General features: G+C 31.9%; 1 pseudogene; it reads left to right on the forward strand.

The window, feature by feature from the left end:
- LOC115875427 overlaps positions 1-23,590 on the forward strand; it is a 63,146-nt pseudogene that overhangs the window by 15,136 nt on the left and 24,420 nt on the right.

Below are 23,590 nucleotides of genomic sequence, written 5' to 3' on the forward strand. Positions count from 1 at the left end.
CAACAATAAATCAAACAACATAAATAAAACAAACTTTTTTATTAATAACACTTACCGAATTTTATACCTTAAAGGTTGATTAATTAACTTTAATCTTAATTTTTTTTAACCAGTATACCTTTTGACATTATTTTTCTGCGTACTAAAATCCATTATTTACCTATCGTGTGATGTCGTTATTTTATGGCTACTCCAGTTGTTAGTATACCTATGTTTAGTACGATCCTTGTACTATATACTAGATGCACTTATCTATGACGAGATGGTATACAAACTTTATTGATGGTAACTTTATTGGTGTAGAAGACTTTCTGCCTGGACACCGAGTATTAACTATAAACTGTGCTCTGGGTCTACAGTTAATTTTCCCTCGATTTTTCCTCCACTTGGCTTGAAAAGGCACAAAACACACGTAATAACACGAATCAAAATGCGCATCTTCCAAAAGGCAGGGTATTTCACATAAATTGACACAAAATTATAACCTATAATTTGGCAAGACTTTGACAAGCCTCAAAAATCTAAAGGCGAGTTTATACGCATCGGCGTTCATCGTTCCGTCAAACCAATAAAATTGAAATATGATCTGTCATTTTGGAAATAAATCAATAAAACTGGTGAAAAACAACAAGAGACGACGTATGACGGATTTATATTTAAACCCATCCATAGTTAACTTTAAAAATATTAGAAACCTTTTTTAGTAAAATAAATAGATTGGTATGGGACGTCATCTGCATTTTTTCTATCATCGTCTGCAGAAACACACTGTATATTACAAATCTTATAACACAGATATTATTTAGATTAAAGCGATACTATTTAGATTAAAGCGATATACTTTATAAAAGCGAACGACGATTAACAAAACTCACTTTGCTGAAGGAAAAGTATTACTCCAACGAAAAAAGTGAAGGGGAATATCCATCACGAATAAATAATTTTCCCCGTGGAAGATAAGTTTTTGAGGAATGCGATCCCATTAGAAAATAAAATATTCTTCGGTTATCCGACGACCTTTTTTCAGACAAGTTCGGGCCCGACACCCTCGTGAGGTGAAAATATCGACGAAGTTTCTGTTGAGTACTGATAATCCAACTTTTTCCCTTTTTTTTGAATAAATTTTGGTTTCTGATCTTTGAAACGACATGTTTATATATATGGTGCAGAAATGATGTTAAATATTTCGTATTTTTGCCTCAATAGAGCCTATTAATATTGACATTTTTCATGAAATTTGTCTTTTGCTGCTTTTTATTAATTCCGTATTTCATATTTATGAAAAAAAAACCATTTAGCTCCGTGAAGATCGTAACCTTCAAAAAAACTTAAAATTTCATAAAAACTAGGAATATAAAGGGTTACGTCTTAAATAAGTGCAAATATTTTAGGGGTTGTACTATATTTCGACCTCAGAAACATACGCCTATGAAGTTTTTTTGCGGAAAAAAAAATTAAAATTTGGAATTTTTTGAAAAAAAAATATTTGATTTTTTTTTAGTTTTTAATTAAAAGACATAATTTCTTGATAATATGGCAACATAGGTATTAGATTAAATTTACAAGAATGAAGACCCAGAAAAGATCCAGCTGTTCTCAAAATGTAAGCGAAAAATCATTTTTTTCACAACACACTGTATTTTGTTTATAAAATTTAACGAAAATAATAATACATTTGAATAAATAATATTTTGCGATATAATTCCGGAAAAAGCCGAACCACCCCGAAATTATCAAAAGCTTGTGATCGCAACCGTTGCAAGAATAGCGCCAAATAATATTTACATTGTCCCTATGAACACTTTCCAATCTAAGCTTGTTTCATCTATCTATGTTTGAATGGTAAATGATGGCCGTCCATGATATCCGAACGAATAATTTATAAACAATACCCACACTCTTAAGATACAAAAGTATTTTTATAACTATAATTCAATGATCTAACTGAGGTTTTTGTGTGTATAATAGGCCAGAAAAGCTATGATTTTTAGCCGTCCATCTTACTAAAAATTAGCAAATGTAATAAATGACATCGTTACCTTGTACCGGGGCAAAGAAAAAAAGACGCCATAAATTCCTAACAAAATTTTCGATGTTTGTAAACAGGAATATAGGACGGAAGAAGAAACGCTGTAAATCTGTTTATGTATTTTTTTACTGGACGGGAAACAAAAATGCTATAAAGTAGAGAAAACAAGTTTATGGTTTGGAATGTTGGACGGTTTCAGAATGAGGCTACTAACCCCTATTGCAGCTATAAAAAACATTTTGTGTATTTATTTTACTTTAGAAAATTATGCAAATCATTTGAGCAGATTATTTTTAATTAATACCTTTTGAGGTGCTATTTATTTAATTTAATAGATATTTTTTATACAAGACGATAAAATGGTATTTTATCGTCCACCGAAAAGATTAATTCACGAGCGATGAAATCGCGAATGAATTAATTTCGGGAGACCATAATACAATTTTATCGTCGTGTATAAAACAATATTCTTTTCCATAGCAAGTTACGTTTTAAAAAATATTCAGAAATTAATATTTCAAGGAATTTATTACGAATATAAAAAATATTGTGCTGTGTTGGCGTTGGTTTCTATGTAATTTAACAGATAAATAAAGCTGTCTCTTTAGTTGTCAGTTTTGAGTCAATATTTTTTAATTCTCTTTCGTGTCGATTGCTGATTTAATTGGAGTCAGAAATGGCTCAAAACGAAATAAGTAAATTACCAACAGATATTCAGGTTGAAGCGACAAACGCCATATCCAAACTACTTCCATTTAAATCCCGAATAACTTATGAAAAGGAATACAAAAATTTTCAAAAATGGAAGAAATTAAAAAACGTGCGAGAAGAAATAAAGTTTTTAACCTATCCTCGCTGTTAAAGTGTCATTTAATCTACCCTTGCGGTTAAAGTACTATTTTTGATAGATATAAGGCAATTTTAACAGTTGCTATGAAAAAAAAATTAAATGGGGATTTTCTTACAGGGCGAGTCTTAAATAAGTGCACATATTCTCCGGGCTGGTAGATATCGATAAAAGAAATATAATTTCTCTACACTGTTTTTTTCAAATATTGTTTCTTCAGCCATCTTATATTGTCGAACTCTCTCATTCAATTGACGGTCAGATGAAACAGATTGGTGACGTCATTACGGCATTTCGTAAATTACTGCACATTTGATTTGGAGTTATAATTTTATTGACGGACATCGATCAATGTCAAAATTATAATTTGTTTGTGCTGTCAAACAATTTATAATTATTTTTTGGCTGAACAGACTACGTCAAAAGTCGCCGAGTTACTATTTTGAAAATTTAAAAAAAAATTGTTAAAATTTTGAAAACTAGTGGATTTTTTTTGTAATTTTGTCCCTGTAAATTTTATATAAGTTTTTAACTGAAAATTAAAAAAAAATCCAAAAGATACTCATAGGAGTGTTTCTAGAATCGACTGACACGAGTAAGCTGTGTATCATATCATGAATATTCCCCTGGTTAATGTTCTTGTGCAAACTGAGATTGAAATATATATTATACGATTTTATTTTACCCTGTATAACCAATTAATTTTGTATAGAAACACGCAATCGAAAAATTTTAAATGGAAAAAATTTAGTAATTAAGTGACCTTTTAATTAATTTTTGGGCTGTTCAACAGAACTGATCAACAAAAATCTGTGAAATTACTAAAAAAACAACTCAAAAGTTTCATTATTTTTAGCTAAATACTTTATTACCAAAAACCCTTTTCAAAAAACTACTGTACCTATATTAAAAAATCCGATGCCGTAACATAAAGGTATTCATCATGACACGTGACCGGTTACAACAACAAAGGCCCAAGCAAAACGTTCAAATAAAATTTAAATTAAAAACTTTCCAATGCCCATCTGTTTTAGTTTTTTTGCCAATAACATTGACATGTTTACGGCACCTGAACAATTATTTTTAATTTATCAACGTCCCAAAATACAAAAATATATTGAACGGCGAACTTTAACATTTAATAAATGTGTTACTCTCTCTGTATTTTTATTTCGGTTTAAAAATTGACAATTTGTTATAATATATTACATTTATAAAGTGACCTAAATTCAAATAAAGTAAAAAATATGCATGGAAATTTTCAAAATAAAATATTTTATTCTTATTATTCTCAATGTAATAAAAAATAGGAAGACCAAATTATAGGTTATTATAGGTTATAAATATATTTTATTTCAAACGTTGCGACGTTGTTGACAATATAAAAAGTCATTTTATCTACGTCAGTGAGTTAAGAAGCTCTTAACTCACGCATTTTGAGTGAGTTAAGAGCTTCTTAACTCACGCATTTTCATTACCGCACTCCTTGTTTAGATGACTACCAAAGACAAAAAAACATTTTGTAAAACATTTATTTTAAAACACTAAATTGGAAAAATATGTTATGAGTTTATGAGTTTTCATTTCCATAGTTGTGTACTTTTTTTTCGGTGCACCATGTTTCATACTGTTTCAATCGTGCTGGAAGCAATCCAGAAATGGCTTTGAATGCCTCTTCTTCAATGTGAGAGGAAATACTTTCCGAATCGCTCATTTTTTAAACTAGTGACGTCAATATTATTTACTGCCATATTGACATTGCCATGCATGGTGTTATTTGAACAAAGGTATTAAGGTAATTGATTTTTAGGATAGGTATATAGTTAAGTATAATAATTTTTAAAATTCCTTGTGTGTTTTTATAGTTAGGCGTAGATAAAATATTGTACAATACACGCGACTTGTATCGTAAATATCTATTAACGCCTAAGCATAAAAGTAAAGCACTTTTACGCCTAAACATAAACAAAAAAAGAAGATGCCTAAGCATAAAAGTACGAAAATATATTATTAAACTGACATAAAGTGTCAAATTCAGGGAGCATCATAGTTTCTAAATATATAATTACTTACAAGGTATAACTTTTAAATCTTTTTATATTATTTGTAACGTTTGAAATTGTCTAAAGAATTATTTGTGGCGTTTGAAAAAAATAAGAGCATGTTATTCGGAGTAAAACAATATACTATTTTTTATTTTTGTTTTGGTAAATAGTTTAGATTAAGATAAATATACTGACCGGCAGGAAGATTGGACACCTTATAATTTTTTTATTTTAATGTTATTATTTTGTTTTAGTGAAATTTTTTCAGAAATTTGTAGCTAAATTATTTGACTCTTTAGCCTCATTTTCTATTAAAAATTATAGTCTCCATCTGTCACAAATATTTAAATGGAATATAGGGTATGAGATGGAATGATAATTTTAAACTTAGTTTTTTCTTAGTATAATAAATATTTGTCTATTAATGAAAATTTAAATTTATATATTTTTCGTTGTAATAATAGTTCAATTTTTTTTCAGGTTGGAATTGACGAATGCCTATACGAGAACCAAATGTGTGAAGGATCTTGTACTAACACACTGGACATTAGTGCTCTACCCTATATGGTGAGTAAAACCAAATATTTGATTAAAAAATACTAGAAATATGCATCTGTTTATATATATTTGATATCAATCAAACTTTTAGTTGCGTAATCGAGGGCGCGAATTTTAAATTCATTGTTGCCAACCATGGACATATTCCGCGCCGGGCTAACAAACTGGAATTTAAATTTCCCGCTGGTAATTCAGGTGGTAGCTCTGCTGTAAAAAGTGTCAAGTTGCCGCAATTATTTATTTATTTCCTAGATTGTCATTCGTTTTGACACTTTAGTTTTGTATTACGAGTTTTTAGTTTATACAGGGTGGCGCACCTCATTCGCCTCGGTTGATTATACGAAAACGGAAAGATGTAGAAACAAAATTTTTATGGGTATATGTAGGGAGACAATGTGCATAATTTAAAATTATTTCCAAATGTACAGGGTGTGTCAGAACTAAGATCCATACCAAAGTTATTATTTTTCTTATGAAACACCCGGTATTTTGTTTCATTTTTGGATTCTTGGGCATAAAATAAAGCATTTGTTATAAGGGTTTAATATGCTTAAATGCTTTGCTTTTTGAGATATTTAAAGATATTTAAATATTCATGCTATAATAAAAAAGTTTGTCAACACCCTGTACACTACTTTCCAAAGTTAATTCTTGTGCTGACTTTGAAGCCAGAGAAATAAAATTTACTAAAAAAAATTATTTCTTCCTTAAATTTATACAGGGGTATCAAAAATTGCTGGTCTATTTTAAATATTTATTTTACATTTTCCAATACAACACTATGTATTTTTTTGAAAAAGTCGAAGCAGATTTAAATGCTCTTTCAAACTATATTAGGGTTTCCTATACCTATCTGGCTCAGATTTTGAATAAAAAGCGATTTTTCAATAAAATGGCTGGTGTCGCCATGGCAATTTGCTAGTGACAGTTAGTATTATTTATATTTATAAGAGTTTACTTTTATTTAATTTACCTACAATCGTTTAATAAGTAAATATTTATTATTTTATTAAGAAAAGTAAAGAAGTAGTTTTTTGATTTATATTACGATGACTTGTAGATATATTGGATTTTCTATAAACAAACCAATTAAGGCAAATTCATTTTCTTCACTTCCAACGACAGGTTTCTGCCTAACAGTTTTTTTTATACATATACCACACTATCAGCTCTGCGAAATAGGAAAAGTAGTTTTCAAAGGAACGCCTGTCAAAAAATTCCTATTTGGATATCTTTGAGCATAAACCCTTCAGGCTTATGCTCAAACTAACAAGCAATTATCTTCACTAAATAAAATCACTAGTATAACATATCCATTCCGTCCGCCAGCAGAAACTGCTTCATTTTTCTTGATAAAATAAGAAATACTTACTTATTAACCTTATTGTAGGTAAATTAAATAAAAATAACCTGTTATAAATTTAAATAAAGTCTATAAATTAATGTCGATATTGAAAATAGCTACTAACTGTCACTAGCAAATTGCCATGGTGACACCAGCCATATTGATTACTATTTTATTGAAAAATAGCTTTTTATTCAAAATCTGAGCCAGATAGGTATAGAAAACCTTAATATAGTTTGAAAGAGCGTTTAAATCTGCTTCGACTTGTTTAAAAAAATACATAGTGTTGTATTTGAAATAACGAAGTTGTTTCTAGATCTTTCCGTTTTCGTATAATCAACCGAGGCGGATGAGGTGCGCCACCTTGTATATACAGTGTTGTGATACTTTAAGCTTTATTAGCAAACCTTTCAGTCAAACATTGTTCTTTTTAGAACCTCTTTTAGTGCCAAGTGTACAAGATACTACTTTAGGCATGCACTTAAACAAAATTCCCAAGTTTATTATTTTAGGAGCTACAGATACCCGACGCACTTATACCGAACCCTGTATAAAAACCATAAAAAAATATTCCATGGGGATTAAATTCCCATGGAATATTTATCCCAGACGTTCCCCAAACAAACACAAACGTCTTTTAGCAACTGCCAGGTTTAATTTGTTTACCTTTCCTAGTTTTCCTCAAACAAAACTGCTCCGAAGGAAAACAGACGGTCTTCATTACCGGTTCTTATATTTGTTCAAGATAGGCCGGACCCTTCCAAGGGCGTACAAATAGAAAACACGCCACAACAAAAAGGTCAGGCTAAAACTTTGCCTCTCGATAAATTTGAAGGATTTGGGTCTTTTGTGCTTGACAGTCTCTCACTTGCGAATATTTTTTTTTTTGTTATAGGACTTAAAGATAAATTGGGCGGTTTTCTTCTGGGGGAAATATATTTCTAATATTTTAAAATGTTTGTCATTGTCAATACAATACCTTTGTGGTTTCTATATTTTCTGGTATCAATTGGCAAGAGGGAAATATGTTGTTTCTTTTTAGATTGAGATTTATTTCTTACGATTTTGATTTTTATGGCGTCATAACTGGGAGTTATTGTTTACAAAATTCACACACACAAAAACCGTTTAAGATTTTAGATAGATGTTTTTATAATTTATCAAGACTATTTATCTCGCACACGAACAACACGCCGTAACACACATCGGTGATATCTGGGACTATCTCTATTATGTTACAAATAATAATATAAAATGAAACTAAATTGAGTAGGAGAGACTTACTATTTGTTGGATTACGGTGTAGGGATGTTAGAATATAAATAGACTCTTATATTTCCTAATATCATTACAGAGTTCTTCTTTGACATAGTTTTGGAGAAATAAATATGGTTTTACTAAAAATTCAGCTCGCTAAAGCTGTTTGTGTTGAGGATGCAGAGAAAAGAAATAAAATCAGCAGTATTCGCTGACAATACCGCAAAAGATCTTTTTATAAAAGCGAACCTTCCTTTTCATTGTATTTTTAGACGGATAGAATAACGTTATTCGTCAGATACGTATACGATAATATGTTTATGAATCGAGTTACATGAGTCTCGTTCGTTTTGCCTTCAACATAAATGGGAATTTTCTTTTCATATTTTGACGGACACTCTGAAAAGTTTATTTGCCACTTTGTCAAAAGCAAATTTGTTTTATTCAATGTCACAATAACCTTAACATGCCAAAATACTTGACATATAAATATACACTGCTCAAATATTCGAAAAAAAATGTGTAAAGAGTCGTATTCATTTTTTTTTGGAACCAGCTGTACAACCAAACCATTAATTTGGCCTTTCATTATCATCCGCAGTTTGTTTTATAAGCCAATTACTAAAATTTCTCTATGGATAACTCTGACTACCTGAAGCTGTTCCGCTCCGATATTCTAGTAGTTTTCATTGTATTTTTTAGACATTGTGAATAATCTTAGACTCTAAAGTATGAAGTATAATTGAAACCACTAATTTATTTCACTAATTTCGAGGTTCTGAATGAAGCTTATTACATCACATATGCACAATCTCTCTAGTCTTTTTATCTAGATACTAACTACTGCCAACAACGAACGCAAAAAACTGAAATCCACCTAAATAAATTTCCACATTTGTGCACAAGAATATTCTAAAGCCTTTCGCTAATAACATATATTTAAGAAGTAGGTTGGGTGCTCGAAATTTGAATTTCAAATACCTTACGCTTTAAGTGTAGTAGTTTTACGGATCATTTAATGGTTCGCGACCCGAATCACAATGTCACCGTACCGTAATTAGATGTAACTCGTTTTGACAAAGGACAGAAAAGGATGAAATTACGCAAAACTGGTAAAATGAATAGCGGGAGAGATGCAGGCATATTTAGAATAATTTTGTATGTTTCCGTTGTTTGGCATAAATGTTTTATTGAAAAAGTTTGCTTGTTTATTCCAATTTGTCCGTTGTTATTTTCTCTAATTATGAAGATCGCTGTTATTTCAGATGTAAAATATTATAGTAAATTCATTACATTAATATGTAAAATATTATAGTCATTTAGAAGCCAACTAAATGACCTTTTTGATCATGTCGTATTCGTTATTTATTCTATGTTTAACACGAATAAATTTTCAATACCTAAACGCGGATTTTTCATCCTAGGATATTTTCGTCAAACGTATTACAGATATTACACATTTTAATATGGCAACACTGTCACTTTCACTTCTACACCATCCTCGATATGCCTTCGTTAGCCGAATTAGAGCCGAAAATGAGTGTTTTGCATTGGCCGCAGAACGATTGGTGTCTCCACTGCACACTTGAGACGTAGGGAAAATCAAATCAGCATTGTCAAGAATTTGCCTATTAGGTTGCGTATCTTCCCAATTCTTTCAATCAATGGTTATATTATGTATTGATTGAATGTTTCTGTATTTAATTAACTAAATAATTTAGACTTAATACTGCTGTATCCATTTATGTGCAAAGATCTACAAAACATTTTAATATATCGTATCTCAATGCTATTTCATCCAAACTTGAATATCCTCTATTTAATAAAACTGGGATTATTCGAAAAATTTCCAGATTTTAAACCGAGTCAGAATGTTTTCGAACTGCCATGAATAAGAAATTTTAATATTCAAAATGAAAATGTATTTGTGCACAAAGATTTTGCGTTCCTGCAAACGCCTCAAGTTTTATATTCGGGTTTCGTTTTTATAGAAAGTTCGACTCGAACCGTACTATTTTTCAAATTCGTTTGAAAAACCATTAGGTAGCGGCTGACCTGGTTTCTGCCAAGTTTCAATACTGAACAATGCATATTTAATTTAGTGAATCGAAACTAAATTTCAATAATAATTTCGGAGTATGAAAAATAAAATTGGAATTCGAGATAGATTACTTCTCTATAGCTGTTTAACTTTAGCCATTCATAGAATAAAATAAAACTACTTTTTCTTCTCTACTCGGGAAGAGATTGTAGATTGTATGGGTTGGAGTTAATCCCCGTCACATTATAGATTATAGATCTTAAACAAAGTCTTAAATAAATGCAAATATTTTCAGGGCTGGTAGATCTCGATAAAAGAAACAAATTTTCTCTTTACAGTTTTTCAAGTAAGTCCAAAATAACCGAGTTATTTTACTTTGAAAATTTCCAAAAACATATTTTTTGCTTAAATTTTGAGAACCATTGAGTCCTTCTTTTCTGGGTATACTAAGGGCTGGCAAAGGTTAGTCTTGGGTCGAGATTTCCGTATGTAAGAAGAGTACAATGCGTTTATAATGTACCTACTAAACAAAGAAAGAACAGTAAACACGTTGCCAAACGTAGGAACTAAACCGAGAAACTGCGCATATTGCTAAGAGAGGTGAAAGGGGATATAGCATGTATATAGTATTACTACATGGAATAAGAAAAAATAATTTTTAAAATATTTGGTATAAATCGTGTCAAATATAAGATTAGAAATAATAAAGCATTCGATTCTCGTTTACAAAATCAATATTTGTTTTAGGTTAATGCAAATAAAACGGCTTTGGTCGGTGTGAGAGTTGATGTACTCGCTGAATGTACTTGCGGAGCCAGAAACTTCTCCAAAGATGAAAACTGCAGAAACACGCCTTGTTATAACGGAGGAAGATGTAGTGAAACAAGATTTTCACTTAGCTGTTCATGTCCAGCAGGGTAAGTAATATATGAGACAATTATTGTATTACCACAGCTTATTCAGTACCAAGCTATCTAATTCCGGTTTGGATAGTCTGAGGAACACTAGCCTTAAATGTTTTTATCTAGTCCTCTATATATAGCTCATAATCCAACATTTTTAATATAAGAGACCATAAGTTGCCCAGCTGATACTGAATAGATTGTAGTATTACTTTTGAAAGAATGTTCTTTAAAATATTGTCAATAATTTCTTTAGGTATAACGGTCCAAGATGTCAACAGACATCCAGAAGTTTCCGAGGCAACGGCTGGGCTTGGTACCCTGCTCTGGAAATGTGCGACAAAAGTCATTTGCATTTCGAATTCATCACTAGAAAACCAGACGGATTACTACTGTACAACGGACCTATTGTCCCACCAGAGAAAGACGAGATCATGGTATCGGATTACATAGCTGTGGAACTGGAAAGAGGGTATCCAAGGTTGCTGTTGGATTTCGGTTCGGGAACTTTAGAATTAAGAGTCAAGACCAAGAAAACTCTGGATGATGGAGAATGGCATAGACTGGATATCTTTTGGGATACTGAGAATGTGCGGATGGTTGTGGATTACTGCAAATCAGCTGATATAGGTATGAAATTTCGATTAAACTTTCGTAAATATTTTAGAGATCATTAGTACAATAATAAAATTGTTGATCGGTTGTTTTAGAAAAGTTTTCATTTTTTTCTGAAATATGTCTCCGATATTTCACATTTTATTATTATCCTTACACGGCAAATATGAATTTATAATAACTTTTATCTATTATATTACCCTGATCTACATAATTTTAACCTATCTCTTATAGCGGAACTAGAAGACGGTAGCCCACCAGAATTCGATGACTCTAGCTGTCAAGCCCAAGGAACCATACCACCTTTCAACGAATACCTAAATGTGAACGCTCCACTACAATTAGGAGGTTTATACGTGGAACAATTCGATCCAACTCACTATCACTGGCAGTACATGCCTGTAGGAAAGAGTTTCGACGGTTGCATAAGAAACTTGTTCCACAACTCCAAGTTGTACGATTTGGCACATCCCGGTTTGTCAAGGCACAGTATGGCCGGATGTCCGCAAACGGAAGAAATTTGTCAGAGATCGGACACTACTTCAAGGTAAGTACTAAGGATTTTGAGAAAAAATCAACAGTACCTGTACCTGAATATTATGTTCGTTTGTATCTATACAGGGTGGTCCGAACTGTATTCCGGAAACTTCGGCAGATAAAAATAAGTAAAAAAGTCCGTATAAATGTATGTCCTAAAATGCTTAGTTTCGGAGATACAGGGTGTAGAATTTTCATTTTTATTTCGATTTTTTCAAACAATTTCTGAGATAACATCAATATTTGGATGAAAATTGGTGTCTGAGAGTTTTTTGATATGAGAAATTTGATTTTGATGTCAATATGACTCCTAATTGTAGGGGGCGCCACCTACATTTGTTTTAACTCTTTTGTAGAGTAATAACTTTTCGTCCGTACCTATATAAAACTACTGAGTGAAGAAATATACATTTCCGTGATTTTTTACGTAAAAAAGTCTCTTGGTAAAAATCGCTACGAGCAACAAGTTCTCAAGATATTTAGATTGGAAATAGTCAATACATGTCATTATTGACTAAAAATGAACATGTTGAGTAGATAGTTATTTGAATTAATCATAAATTTATCTTCGTAAAAATGATGATAAAATGTTTCTGTTGAACTTGGTAAAAAACATTTCATATTTATGATTTCAGTTTAATAACTATTCTTCATCAACATGTTTAATTTATGTCAATGATGAGGTATTGATAAATTCGATTCCAAATATCTCGAAAACCTTTACTCGTACTGAGACCTATTTTACGTAGAAAACGTCGTAAATGTATATTTTATAATCACTAGTTTTATACAGGTACGGACGAAAAGTTAATAATCTTAAAACTAGTTAAAAATATAAATGTGGCACCCTCTACAATTAGGAGTCATATTGATATCAAAATGAAATTTCTCATGTCAAAAGCCTCCAGACACCAATTTTCATTCAAATATTGACGTTACTACAGAAATTATTTGGAAAAAATCGAAATAAAAATGAAACTTCTACACCCTGTATCTCAAAAACTAAGCATTTTTGAACATACATTTATAAAAACTTTTTTACTTATTTTTTTCTGCAGAATATGCTGCCGAAGTTTTCGAAATACAGTTCGGACCACCCTGTATATTTTAAAATACATTAATCTTCCACGCTTTATTACAATTCAGTTTTTTTTTAAATATTTTAATTATAACTTTTGTAATACTGTATTTGCCACCAAAGCAGCGTATGTTGTAACCAAAGCTGTTATTGAATCAATAATTATTCTGCTTTAAAATTTCAAACTTCTGACTTAACTTCCATGTTACTTGATGGCTCATTAACCCATTCCATTACAGATGTTGGGACCACGGAACCTGCATCGGCAGCATGAACGAAGCCAAATGCCAATGCCATCCCGGCTGGACAGGCCCGTCTTGCGCCATCCCCACAATCCCCACCAGCTTCAAACCTCAATCCTACGTCAAGTACGCTCTCAGCTTCGAACCGGATCGGTTCTCAACTCAGGTTCAACTCCGGTTCCGTACCAGAGAAGAACACGGCGAATTATTCCGCGTTTCCGACCAACACAATCGCGAGTACGGTATCCTGGAGATCAAGGACTCGCGACTGTACTTCCGGTACAACCTCAACTCTTTACGGACGGAGGAGAAAGACATTTGGTTGAGCGCGGTACCGGTGGATGACGGGCAATGGCACGTGGCCAGGGTGTCGCGGTACGGTAGCGCGGCCACCTTGGAACTCGATGGCGGTGAAGGAAGAAGGTACAACGAAACGTTCAATTTTGTTGGGCATCAGTGGTTGCTGGTTGACAAGCAGGAGGGAGTTTACGCTGGAGGCAAGGCGGAGTATACCGGCGTGAGGACGTTTGAGGTGTATGCGGACTATCAAAAGGGTGAGTACAGATTTTAAAGAATATATCCATATTACATCGTATGTTTGCTAAAAAAACTCCTTAAATCAATGTCCCCGGATTGTCTTTACAAGAGGAAACACTTTTTTATTATTGACATTCTGAGAAAACTGCATTCTTCATAAAAAATTCCTTGTTCTAAAATAGTTAATCCGGTTTATACTTTTCCAAATTTCCATACCGATTTAATGAAAATAAAAAAAAAACATGAAAATATGGTTGAATTTTTCCTAAAAATCACAAGGCAATACTATAATAATATAATTTCGATTTCATTTTTTGATAGACGGTTAATATTAATTTTAATTAACGTCATATTTTTTGCTGTTGTTAAACTATCACATTTTCCGGTAAGTATCATTACCCCTTAGTAGCTTTGAACTAAATCAATTTTGTGCTTCTTTAACATTATAAAATAGCAAAAAATATGACGTTAATTAAAGTTCTATCAGTAACATCCTTTGAATAAGAAGATTAAGGAAGGAGCATAATGCTATCCATGTATTCTTGCATGGTGGGCGGAAAAAGCTCTCTAGGCTGGGGATCCTTGACAGTTCTGTTTGGCGATTCATTTGACACATTTGAATTTGATTTGAAATTTTGTGGATTTGTCAGTCTTTACGGAGCTTATTTTATGTTATTTATTATTTATTCTACTACTGATAGTTGTATAAAGGTAGTAAATCTAGATGGAAATTGTGGCAGAACTTAAATTAAGAGTGACATTATCGCGATTTATCGAAAAAGACTCTAAAATAGTTGGTTGTGTAGCGTGCGGTAGATTTCGGCAAAAATTGAGTGAAATAATGGAACAACATTTCGCTAGTAAGTGTCTATATAATGTACATACGTGTAGTAAACCGATCATTTATGAAATTCACTTAAATTAACTAAATTATATATTTTCTTGCATTTTAGCTTTTATTTACTACTTGTCAAAGATCAGATGTCAAAGAATTTTGATACGTTAATTTGACTTACCTGCTTCAGTAGCGTATCAGATGTTTGTGTTAATAAATACTTATTATAACTTATCTATTTTTATTAGAATTATATATTTTTATAACAATTTTAATAACTACCAACGTTTATTCACAACGTAAAATAAAATAACAAATTATTGAGTCTACCCTACATCATAGTTTTACATTTTTTAAATAAAATTTGAACGGCACTGATAAACCGGAATTTAAGACGGCCATATTTGAGGCCCATCGCGGTGTACCTAAGATTTTTGATATGCTCCTTCCTTAGTCTTCTTATTCAAAGGTAACATCCTATTGCATTCTATCAAAAGATGCAAACGAAATTATATTACCATAGAAACGCGTTTTGATTTTTAGGAAAAAATTCAACTATAAAAGATGTCTATACCTCTGTGGCGCATTCATCTTTTCAAAGAAGTGCTATGGGTATTTTGCCACTGTAAAAAATAAAATAGTTATTTTTGTAAACACTGTTACGTTAAGCTTGATTTCCATGCATCCGTTGTTCGACGATACGATGATACGATATATTAAAAAAAAATTATTATATATTAAAGAACCAGTTTTTTTAAAATTCTCGTTTTCCCGACGGTGCTAGCTCTTGTACTATTATATTTTACTTTTATTATGGTTAGATTAAATTTGTCAAAAAAGTGCCAAAACGTCCGTTATCGTACGATCTTTTTCCGTTGACGGGCTGGAGTAAAAAATTTACGGATGAAAAGTGGCGCGAAAACGCTATGACCAATCAGAGCTCCGTCGGGCCATATCGTATCAACGGATAACGGACGCATGAAAATCAATCTTTAATACAAAGGAGACTAACAAAGAACAAAGAAAAAACTATAGTCATGTCTAAATGCAACTGATCGAGAACACTTTAGTTTTTCTCAAACACATACGTCTATAAAAACCAGAATTTCCATATTCCCCAAAACCACCTGTCATTCTCTCTTTGTCCCCTTTTGCAAAACAACCTGAAAATCAATAATGAAGTCCACGGATAATCAATCCTGTTGCTCGAACACGGGCAAAAAGCCAATTTTAGACATAGCAGCGTCTCAAACGGCTAATCCGTCTTCAATTACGGTAATGTCGACGACGAGAATCTTCTCCGGTCTCCCCTATATCTCGTCCAAAAATCGCCCGACCTCCCCGGAAAGCCTTAGATCTTCCGTCGCTCCTTATGCGAGCGCTATTTAGAACCGACGACGGTATTTATGAGACAGGTTCATAACGGGTCATGGGAGAGGAAATTAGAGGTGTACCTGGACGGGAGAATAAGACGAATTTGTGGAAATTGTAGTCGGCTAGGACGTGTTAAATTTGATGCCTGTAATTGCTAGAATTGTTCATAATACTAAGGGCTGGCAAATGTTAGTTTTGGGTCGATATTTCCGTATGGAAGAGTACAATGCGTTTATAATGTACTGAACAAAGATAGAACAGTGAAAAAGTTGTCAAACGTATAAACCGAGAAATTGTGCACATTGCTAAGAGACGTGGAAGGGGATATTGTAGCAGATTCGTCGCGGTCGACCGGTCGACTCAATCAGTACCTACTTAAAATTCTAGGGAAGGGTGTACATCATGGATCAGCTTCACGATTTAATTACGTCTCGTGATACTTTATATGTTTATTTATTAACGAGTCGTTGTAATTTTCCCAATAGCTTGTAAATTTTTAAGTGCAAGTTAGAAACACTTACACTTTTGGTAAAAATAAGTGGAATTCAGTTGGTGTTCGACAGTGGTCGCGCTAGAACTTTGAATTCAAAAATCGATATCTAGGAATCCATTAGAAATAATTTATTGTATAAACTTCTTAATATTTCTGCTATATTTTCTTCGAAGACAGGACGTGAAATTCTATACAAATAAGAAAGTCACGATTGCTGAAAATTACTATGAACTAAAAGTAAATGGACGGGTTTTTTGAAATTTTTAAATGGAAAGAAAACAAGCTTATCTTGAGTTATCGCGTAAAAAATTGAGGTTTTAAATTATCGCGATTACTGACGTTTTCTCGTTATAGAAAAATGGACGCCCTAACGACATCCTTATAATTCCATTTCAGATGCTCAGAAACATATTTAATAATTTTATCTACTTAAAAATAAGCCGTTTGCGATCGTGATTTTACTTTACTTGATAGAGAAAGGCGTGCCGGGGAAATGTGGCAACGTCGTAACAGCACACCGTCGCATTTCTCTCACCCCGACTTAACAAGATCCCTATGCGATTTACTTCTACACATGTAAATACCTACCTAAAAGTATGAGTTGCCAGCGCGGTATGTTATGCTTGTTAAGTCGCACATTTAGAAGACGTTTTGTCCCTCAAATACACAATTCTTCATCAACGAGCCCTGGAAAAATAGATTTGATCGTCTAATGTTTTTAGTGTTTTGTCCTGACCAGTTGCTCAAAAAAGCGAGAATGTCAAAAGTTGACATATATGTCATTCTATTCAGAGTATCATTTTCTATCAAATAAAGTAAAAAAATACCAAGGGTGCCATTTAAAAATCAAAAGTTGTAGTCATTTCAGGTGAAACTGAAAGTGACCGAAAACAATTGAATACGTCCAGTTCATCCTAATTTATGTCATATACTAACATATCAAATCTCGTTTTTTTAACTAAAAAATAAAAAGTTATTTATTTATTTAGCGTATGGAAACACATCACAGTATCTTAAGTTATAGGACACAGAATGGTATAAACGACAAAAAAAAAATGTATATAAAAAACTGCATAAATAACAAAAAAAAACATAGTTATAGGGGTGAGCCACTTTTGAGACGCACCGGTATTATAAGTTTAGCATGGGAGAATTTTGAATATTAATATTTCTGAGTAATTACAGACCAACTATAGTAAGTACCGCATAGTTGTTATTTCAGGACACATCTTATATTTTTAATATTTTTTTAAAGATCTCTGAAATTATCAAAACAAATTTAATAATATCTTACAACTATGCAAAGTGATTGAAGAAAGTCTATAATATTACACGAGTACAATAATATTCTGTTAAAAAATTCATCCCGACCCACTCACACTTTTTTAACTACCCTGTAGAAGTTAAAATATTTTCCTGAAATAGGCCCTAGCACATACTTTTGGTATGCAATTCCTAAGTTTGGTTTATAGGATAAATGCCATGTAAAAAAAAGTAAAAGTGACATTTTTCTTATAGTTTCTATGTTTCTTTATTTTTATTTGTCTTATCTTCTATTTGCTGTATTTTGATTTATAAGCATTTTTCCTAGGAAATAGTTTCTAACTTATTCTACGGATTTCAGGAAAGTATTAAGAAGTAAAAACCGATTTCAATTACAAAGCCTGTTCTTAAGGCGCCTGATGAAATCCCGAAAACGCCTCCGCTATAAAAACTGTATAATTCAATTACGGAAACTTTACGGCGACATTTCAACTTTTTCTAGACCGTTTCCAGATAAGTAATTACACCTTGAAACTTACTATCTGTAATTTTAAAGTTTTGAAAACTTCGCAAACAGTCTTTCCAGCTTTTCTTTGTCCGTAAATCTATCCAATTATATTTTTCTTCGCGGCAAACAAACGAATTAAAGTTAGTTAAAATTTTTAAATGTTCTGCGAAAAATAATATGTAGGGGAAATATTATACATACATAAGAACGAATGTTACTAAGAATAGCTCTTGTCTGTATCTCGGAAAGTCTTAGCCATAGAGTCTGCTTAAATAAATATTTATAACCAAAGGAGGCTATGAGAAATTGCTGAAAATTATTTTCAATTTTGTAGAATGACCGTTGGAGGGCGTAACTGCTATGGAAAATAAATAAATAGATACAACAATTTTGCAAAAAGGGGTACTATAAATAATAGTATAATTAATTTCAATAGTATATATGTAATTTTAGCTGATAGCAAAAGAAGATTAAAAGCTTAAAAAGTCAGCGAAAACGGCATCTTCATATCTTTTTTCAAACCGAAGATATTAGCAAAACTATAAAAAAAAATACGAAAAAATAAGCCCTTAACTATTTTATTTTTACAAGAGGTATCAGTAGCCCTCTTGATTATGACAACAATAATAAAGAATAAGTAATTTTTTTTCCATAACAACTGTTAAAATTTCCTTATATCTATCAAAAATAGTAGATAAAACAGTACTTTAACCCCAAGGGTAGATTAAATGATACTTTAACAGCGAGGATAGGTTTAAAACTTTATTTCTTCTCGCACGTTTTTTAATTGCTTCCATTTTTGAAAATTTTTGTATTCCTTTTCATAAGTTATTCGGTATTTATATGGAAGTAGTTTGGATATGGCGTTTGGTTTGTCGCCTCAGCCCGAATATCTGTTGGTAATTTACTTATTTCATTTTGAGCCATTTCTGGCTCCAATTCAATCAGCAAACGGCACGAAAGATAATTAAAAAATATTGACTCAAAACAGACATCTTTATTTATTTGTTTATTTTATATTTATTTGTTTATTGTATAAAAAATAACTATTAATATCGATAATATATAGAATACCATATTTTCGCTGACCTTTTCTTCCTCTTTACTATCAGCTAAAATTGCATATACTATTGCATTTAATTTTTTTGAAAAAATGTGCAATGTTTGTTAAATTGTAACGTCATAGCGTCCACTGTTAAATAACTATTATTATTGTTTATGTGGCACTACATAGAGTAAGGAATGCTCTTTTAAACGAGCCCTATTTCGTTTAATTCTGATTACCCAGTCCGGAGTTATTACATTTAAATAAAAACGTATCTAACCTTTTACATTACATTTTACGTTTACACCACAATTAAATAAATTGATTGTCTTAAATTTATTTCCAGGTTGTCTAGATGACATACGACTGGAAGGCAAGCACCTTCCCCTACCGCCCGCTATGAACGGCACCCAATGGGGTCAAGCGACAATGGCCAGAAACCTGGAACGCGGCTGCGCATCGAACAAGCCCTGCGCAAACGTCATTTGCCCCGAACCGTTTGAATGCGTCGACCTGTGGAACGACTACGAGTGCACGTAAGTGATGAGTGATTTTATTAGTTGATGTTAGCATAGGTTGTTTAATTGATATTGATACTTTATATAAAAGTAATTATACAAAAATATAATAAAGAAGAGTACGGGACAATTAAATGAGGTCTAGGGCTTGACCTCGCCAAAATTGTCATCGATTGTTATTTCCTAGCCGTCTTTGACGCCGTTTTTTTCGGTCGTTTGGTACCTAATAAGTGTAAATTTTATTAATATTGGGGTGTTTAACATGGAACAAGAATATAACAAACTTATGATATTTTATTTGTGCTTTACGAACTACAACGAAGATGATAAGATACAATCGATATCACAGGCTTTGATCAAATCAAGTTGATTGACGCCATAAATAAGGCGTTCGTAGTTACTTTTGTATAAAGTATGAAACTTATAATTATTATTATTAGTATTTTTGAAAAATACTAGACAATGTATTCATCATCTAGTTTTATATTTTTTATTCATATTTTAAGGTAACTTTACATAAAAATTAATTTTCTCATAAAAAATCCATAATATCTTGTCTAGTATTTGATAATGTATACAGTATGTCCCCGGATTAATTTTACAAGACATTTTAAATTATTTTTTTATAAAATTTTTGCTTATTCTAAGATGGTTAATCTCGTTTATACTTTTGCAAATTTCCATACTGTTTTAGAAAAACTTAAAAAAAATGAAAATATGGTTGATTTTTTTTATATTAGAACGAAATTATATGACCATAGAAACACGTTTGGATTTTTAGGAAATTATATTTTCATATTTTTTAAATTTTCTCTAAAACGGTATGGAAATTTGGAAAAGTATAAATGGGATGGCATTTTTCTCAAAATGTCAATAAAAAAGTTTTTCCTCTCGTAAAGACAATCCGGGACATACTGTATAAGTTTGGAAGGATTTTAAACACTAAATGTTTCTATTGCTCATGCATACTGCATATCTAAATTAATATTATCAAACATTAATTTTCTATGAGATCTTTTGTTTAGCACCTAATTTTAACTTTAATTGAATTTGATGTTAAGATATTTTATATCTGAAATTGACTAACTATACAGGGTGAGTCTGCACTTATTTAGCAAATATTTTCAGACATATAGACATATTTTCTTTTAATAATTCTCTAATTTGAATAACTCTAACTTGTTTTGGACTTATTTGAAAAACAGTAAAGAAAAAAATGGTTCTTTTATCGAGATCTACAAGTCGTGAAAATATTTGCACTTATTTAGGACTCACCTGGTATATGCCAACCCGTATGAGCGGTTACAATAAAGTTTGGAGAATTGTTATTTTTATTAAAATCCTTCCAAACACATCCATTTTTAAATGTATGTAGGTGTATTTGAAGAAAGAGAAAAAATACACAATTTCGACGATTCACAACAGAAAACAAAACGAAAAACACAGTCAATATGACACAGTATCATATAATACACAAACACCCCCAGGTTTTCTTTCAAGGAAACGCAAACAGCGAGTATTTTTTGTTTAATTCGTCCAAAATCCGCTTTTATCCTCCACTTATTCGGTTTTTCTTTCATTCTTTTGTGTTTTCCATTATCTTTCTTTTTTCGATTTATCAAGATTCTTTATTTTTTCGTTCGATTCCCCAGAGCGTTTTCGTTCTTTTGGGTAAATGAGAAAAAACTCAAAAACCAAGAAATTAAACCCTAAATGGCAATTTCGGGAAATAAGAAGCGAATCCTGTTTCTTGGAAGTATAAAATTAAACTTTTATCTTAATTGATAATATCGGCGGGAATGGATAGCAATAACAAAATGTGGTTTTTATTAGATTTTACGCCTTTTAAAAATGGAACCCTTTTAGGATCACTTGGTTGTCTGTCTGTCTGTCAAGACTCGTTATCTCGGGAACACGTAGAGATATCGAGTTGAAATTAAAGCTGATTTATGTATCTTTTGCTATGCCTCTCCTGTGCTCTTCTAACCAACGTGCGGGCCGTCTGGCTGCCGGTACACTACTCAGTTCACTACTGCGCATCACATCTGTACAGGGTACTCCATTTTCGTGTGTTTTATGTGATTTCTCGTTTATGAATAGAGATACAATGATGCGATTTTCACATTACTTTGCTACTTTTTTGTGAAACTAAATATGCTACACATAGGTGTGTCCTAGCCTCCTTAGTTCCTGAAATACAGGGCGAATATGATGTGCAGTAGTGAATGCAACGCAGTAGTTAACCGCACTATGTTCAAGAGGGCATAGCAAAAGATATATTAAAGAACAAGCATTCTTAAAATTCTTTCTCGAAAACGTTGCTAGCATTGAGACTATAAGTAAAACAGCGAAATCGTTATGGAAATGAAAATATAAAATGCAGCAAAAAGGATGCATGAAAATCAAACTTAATACATACATATGTCAACAACATTTTCTCTGGACTGAAAAAATAGAAAGTAAATTAAAGTTCCGTAAAGAAAATTGCGTAAATTATCAGTCAGATACTTTATAAAATATATCGAGATACAAAACGCATTAGCAAAATTTTCTACTGAATATATCACCAGCCATTTTCTTGTATATATTTCTTCAACTTTTTGCCCTGGAGCGTTTTCACGCTTTCGACGAGCAGAGAGAAAAAGAAATACCTACCAGAAGAAATTGAGAAATAAGAAAAAAAACTTTAAAAGGCATTTCTAGAAAAGCATCCCCGTAATTAAATAAAACAACCGAAGGAGCGGATCCTCTGTTTCTCGAAAGTATAAAATTAAACCTTTATCGGATTTGATAATAACGGTGGAGAGAGCTAGCGGTAACAAAAAGCGGTTTTTATTAGATTTCACACCATTTTTCTAAACGAGTTGAACCAGCCCAATTTGGAGAAAAGGGCGCGAAACAATTGGTTTTATAAAACTTGAAAGGACGGAGATGTTTCTTTTAAGAAGGGAGTAGAAAATGTGGTTAAACAACTGGGCTATACATTTTTAAATCACGAAATAGCAACAACATAGTATACAGGGTGGTCCGAATTGTATTCTGGCCAAACCAAACTTCAGCTGCCTATTTTGGTGATAAAAATAAGTAAAGAGGTTCTTATAAATTTATGTCCTAAAATGTTTTGTTTCGGAGATACAGGGTTTATAAGTTTCGTTTATATTTCGTTTTGTTTTTCAAATAATTATTGAACTATGGTCGATATTTGGATAAAAATTGGTGTCTGGGAGTTTTTTGACTTGAGAAATTTGATTTTGATGTCAATATAATTCCTATTTTTAGGGGGGCAACATGTGTGTTAATTGTTTCGAAGAGTAATAACTTTTCGTCCGTACCTGTATAAAACTTCTGAGATAGTCATTAAATATCATTATTGACAAATAATAAACATGTTGAGTAGATATAGTTATTTGACTGAAATGACAATTTGGGAACTTTTTATTTTTTTAAATTAGTCCTAAACTTTTCTTCGAAAAACATACTCGTATGATAATACAATTTCTGTTGAACTTTTTGGTACAAAA

The sequence above is a fragment of the Sitophilus oryzae genome, unplaced genomic scaffold, assembly GCF_002938485.1.
Source record: "Sitophilus oryzae breed Bouriz unplaced genomic scaffold, Soryzae_2.0 scaffold_1385_pilon_pilon, whole genome shotgun sequence".
Lineage (NCBI taxonomy): Eukaryota > Metazoa > Arthropoda > Insecta > Coleoptera > Curculionidae > Sitophilus > Sitophilus oryzae.